General features: G+C 39.8%; 1 long non-coding RNA gene across 1 annotated transcript; it reads left to right on the top strand.

Moving 5' to 3' along the window:
- The first annotated feature begins 1,232 nt into the window (after window positions 1-1,232).
- Window positions 1,233-4,799, top strand: LOC111262312 (uncharacterized). Its single transcript, XR_002681515.2, has 3 exons — window positions 1,233-1,290; window positions 2,640-3,338; window positions 4,285-4,799. It is a non-coding gene; the product is annotated as an uncharacterized LOC111262312 (long non-coding RNA).
- Window positions 4,800-5,045: the final 246 nt, after the last annotated feature.

Here is a 5,045-nt window from a genome sequence, read left to right as displayed (position 1 = left end):
ACAGGGTGCCCGTGTATAATAATCGAAACGTGCACGATCATATATATATTTTATATGAAATATAAATAGTAGATCAGTAAACATAGTTTGATTGTAGGCATTTAGACGTGGAAGGCTTTTTTTCATGCAGAAGACAAATTCTCTCTCGATGCTTCTTTTGCAATGAAGTCAGCCATCCATCTTTAATTTAATGCAGCTGGGGAGAAAAAAGGTATACTCTAGGTGGCACTTTTATTACATTCGATTAGATCGAGTGTAGCGGAAAACTAAATCTTCTCGGTAGCGCTTTATACGTCCCGTATGCTAGACGTACGGTGCATTCAGGCAACGGTACGCAGACAGGCAGTAGTAACAGCGCAGGACGGCGCTCCTTCGGCCAGTGATGCAAACCAAAACGGAGCAGTCACTTCAAGTTTAAAATGAACGCCGCAGAGAAAATGGCCGAAATAACAATAAAACCTAATATCTAATTGTATTTAATGCTAAGCGATATCCTAACCCCTTGCAGTCATAGAATTCTTGAGCTTACATGCAGAGGAATGGATGACCCGTAATAAATCCATGAAAGATCCACATAGAACGAGGGACCATTCGAAAGTTCTATGCACAAACGCATAAAGCTATGCATGAGATAGGAAGCTACATTTTCGAATAGCTCGATTAGTACGAACGTGCCCTTTACGCAGTCCACCTTTGCATAATATACGAATTATGTGTTTGATCTTTTATGCTGTATATAAATCGGATTAGATCTCGTAGGGATGGTGTTCTCAGTTTGTTGCTGTACTCGCTAGGACGGTTACGCAAAAACATACGGATAGCCAGCCATTTACACACCGCCACGATGAGGTAATCTCACTTGGCCCCCATCAAAAGTAAACAGATTTGTAGAAAATAGGTATACAAGTAAGTTCAAACAAAAGAGTTACCAATTTTAATGGGAACAAAAAATTACAGTTGTCAAAACGGAGTGCACTAGATCTATGATTCGTATGCATACGAAATCAACGCAGTCACCTTATATAGACACGCAGACAATAACCAAACATAGCCGTAAAACAATTTTTCTATCGCAGCTCAGAGTTGGAGTTTTCATTAGTTCGCTTACTTTTGTTTCATCTCACACAATGAACACTATTACCTACTTGTTGCAATATATTCATTATGCTAAAAAGTAACATTTTAATAACAATAATTGGTATATATGATGTAATAATGATTTTTTTTTTCCAGAACTGTAAGCGAACTTCGTCGTTTTGGCGTGTGTTCCAACTTGTTGATCCGGTATGGGTATGTACTATAACTGCTTGAAAAATATGTGTATCTACTTTATAAAGTGGTCCTTAGATGCTTTAGCTGGATCACACTAGAACGGTCCCTGGTATTGTATTTTACAAGATCCGCGATAACGTCGAACCAGCCGTAGATCTTTACGTAATTTTCCGCAAAGGTTCCTATGCCAAAGCCTATTTAGGTTCGGCAATTCGGGAAGGTTACGTCTCGAAGTTCACAAACATTCAGGACGCAAATGAACAGTAAAACATAATTTTAAAGAAGAGAAAATATTTTCGTATCGATTGCAAGAATCGATACCTATACGCCACATCACTGCAGACCAACGATCACTTTCTCATGAGCACGTTAGAGGTGTATTGAAATATGGATAACTTCAGAGAGCGGATTTTTCGAAAAAAAAAAAAAAATTAATAATGGCTAGGTATCGTTTTTTAAAATCAAGTTTATGACTTCGAGCGTAGGTGTATTAGAATCTTCGGTAATAAAAGTGGTGTCGGGATCTATAAACATTATAAACACGTCACGGCTTACGGAGGTTGTATACCTGAATAGTAAATGCGTTGTGCTCGATTACTGGAGACGTCAACAGGCAAGATAGAAATGGAACGCGTTGCTTGAACTTTTTATTTATTAACACATAGTAATAGTAGCTATTAATTTTAGAGCCTTATTAGCACAAACAAACATTAGGCTGATATAGTAAAATATGGCGAAACTACAATCCATTACAGCCAAATGGAGGAATAGGTACGCTGTAAATATGGTCGTAGTTAGAGGAAATCGAATTTGAAGGTGCCGTCACTCTGACGCTTCGGTGACAAACCATTCGCGTTTCAGTTCGACATGTATAATGCTGTGTTAGTTATGTGACCCTAGAAAAAATCGTTAGGCTTAGTTTTTTTGGCCTTTTCCTATTTTACGAACATAAAGCTTGATGTATAAATAAGCTTGACGCACTTCGAAAATGCTATCCGCCAGAATACACGCGATGCTCTGTGATGAACTCGAACCCGCATTGGAAATGGAGCCAATATAATAAGCCACCGAACGGTGCATCAGACCTTCGTTGCAATTTCAGGCATTGACAAATCAGTTTCAGCGCCATATCGTTCAACAATTGAAAAATGCAGCACGACGCTCGTCCGAAATTTAAATCCGAATCTAGTTAACGGAGTATTTGTAGCCATGGAAACTCTAACGTATTACCACTAATTATCTATTAAACGAATATATATTGATTGCGAACTAGGATATAATTAATATAACAAGATAAACTTCAATGTTATGTGGCCGTTGAAACGAAAAAAACTCTGACATCAGTCATTTGATTGCCCTTGTGTTAGCTATAGATTATCGACTCGTCAACTGTTAAGCCGACTGATCCCGTTGCAGATAATCTAAAAGGTGAAGAAGGCCTATATTAAGATTCAAGCAAATGCAAGCCTTTAGTTCGACCCTCCAAGAGAAGACAGACACTAAGCACCTGCACGAAGGCATCCAACATGCCGAATGCACTATCGTTCTATAGTCTTCAACAATATTGTATACTGCACGTACAGAAACCAGTCGTTATAGCCACGCGTATCGTCTACATCGGCTCACACATACCCGTTCAACGCTTCGTTCGTCCTGTATGAATGAGAGGAAAGTCACATTCATCTTGACAGCTGTTTTCCCCCGAGATAACAAGAGCCGTTGGCTGGACGTTGAAAGACCAAAATGACGACGACGACGATAGCGAAAGATGGCCGAGTCGCGAAGGCAGCCCAAAGAAGAAAAGCGATATACGGTCGAGATACAAAAATATCGATTCGAGCTCATAACAGGACTCAACATTATTTCTTATGCAAATATCATCCAGAAAAGTGGGCATGTTCTCCCTGTGCGCGTATCTTTTCGCTTATTGACCGATAGGCTTACGGCTGATGGGTCGCGAGACGATGGTCGGCACCATCACCGCCGCCATAATACAGGGGACAGTGGGGAGGACAGTGACTTTCAGTGGAATCATCTTTTACCACTTTCGACTTTTGACCACAATGGTGAGTAGCATACTCGGTTTGTTTCAACTTGTAATTCTGATAGGTATAGAAATCCAGCGCAGAATTTACGCTAATGTAGGGTTGCAACGCAGGTTGAGGCGAGATACATTATTAAATAGAGCTTATATTTTTTTCCGAAATCGGTCCAACGCGCCTCGGGAAGTGTGTCTTTTTACGGTGTGTAGACCAAATACCCCCATTTATTTGGCTTGCCCTCAGCTTTCACTAGCTGAAGTACAATAACAGTTTATGGTACGGCGATGGTAGCCGGTGCTGCTCAAAGTCCGTCATGATGTGACTGTAGAAAGGACCCAAGTTCGGAGAACGGAGTATGAAAGTACTTCTGCCTGCCAATAATATCTATCTATACGACAAACATATCTATACGCAATGTACTAGGAAATACATTAGATATAACTAGGAAGTGTTGTTATCTCCTGTTTATAGCTGGAAAGTTCTAAGGAATCAATAGCACACAGGGAGAAAACGGATGGCTTTACGTAGAACTAATCACTTATGTGGCTAACTAAAGCTGTTTTGCCCTTCAGCAAAGGTATACATATATACGGCCCGTACCAATAATACTAGACATTTCGCCTCCTTATCGTTATATACCTATGTGGTATGGTACGAATAAACAGCATTTGTGGCGGTCCTGGCGCGTCCTAACTTCGTAAAATAGCGAATCGAAAATAGCCAAGCCGCCGAGAGACTATCAAATATGAGTACTGATCGGCAAAGTTGCAGGACCGCGGTTTGTGATGGTACCTTTGAGCATAGATGGAATAGCTAACACAACCATCATTTCTTAAATCGACTAGCAGTTGAATTAATAAAAAAAAAATGTCGAAATGAGAGAAAACGCGATGCTAATAGCCGAAGATTTCAACCGGCGTCACAATGAGGACTCGAAGATATTGGGAATAATCGTATGACTTCGTTTCAGCGAACCCTGGATGATTGTTAACTGGAAATCACCGTATTCGTAGAGAATCGGCATGAACTAATTGAGAACGCGGACGGCTGGCTCTACGCCGTGAGGATAGGACAGGTGCAAATAGCCCCAGGCATTGCTGTCATCACATAAGGATTAGGTATTGCTCCAATGAATAGCATTTATACTAACTGTGCTGATACAAATGAATACAGACAAACCCTTCAATTTAACGTCATCAAATGACGCTATTTAGGTCAATTCTGCATTTTGACACAAACATTTTATGTGGCGAACTACAATGAGATTTTTCAAGGAACAGGGGCTAAATAATAGTCCTGTACGAACATGGGCTGAAAGGCGCTTGGCGATGGCCGGATTACTGCTATCAACTATGCCCATCATTGAAAATTTTTTTAATATTAGCACGAACGGTCAACGTTGGTGCAGATATTAGACTGGTATGATGGAACGTATATCGTATGTGTATTTAGATAATAAAAGTGTTCATCAGTACTAAAAATGTATACTGCTGTAATGACATTTGCAAAGCATAATAAGATCTAAGATACTATTTCGTTTTATCGAATATATTTTCTACATTAACTTGAATCCCATATGGAATAGCTGAAAAATGAGCAAGAGCATATATATATGGAGCATTGAAGGTAAGCTCAATCATGCGGCACATTACAATTTTTCCAAAAAAAGCGGCTTGGTGCAAAACATCACGACAATGTTACTATTGTGAGTAATTTGTGTGCATAGGTGAA

The sequence above is a fragment of the Varroa jacobsoni genome, unplaced genomic scaffold (assembly GCF_002532875.2).
Source record: "Varroa jacobsoni isolate VJ856 unplaced genomic scaffold, vjacob_1.0 scaffold_644, whole genome shotgun sequence".
Taxonomy (NCBI): domain Eukaryota; kingdom Metazoa; phylum Arthropoda; class Arachnida; order Mesostigmata; family Varroidae; genus Varroa; species Varroa jacobsoni.
Note: the sequence above shows the minus strand (reverse complement) of the source record. Positions and strands in the feature narration are given on the sequence as shown.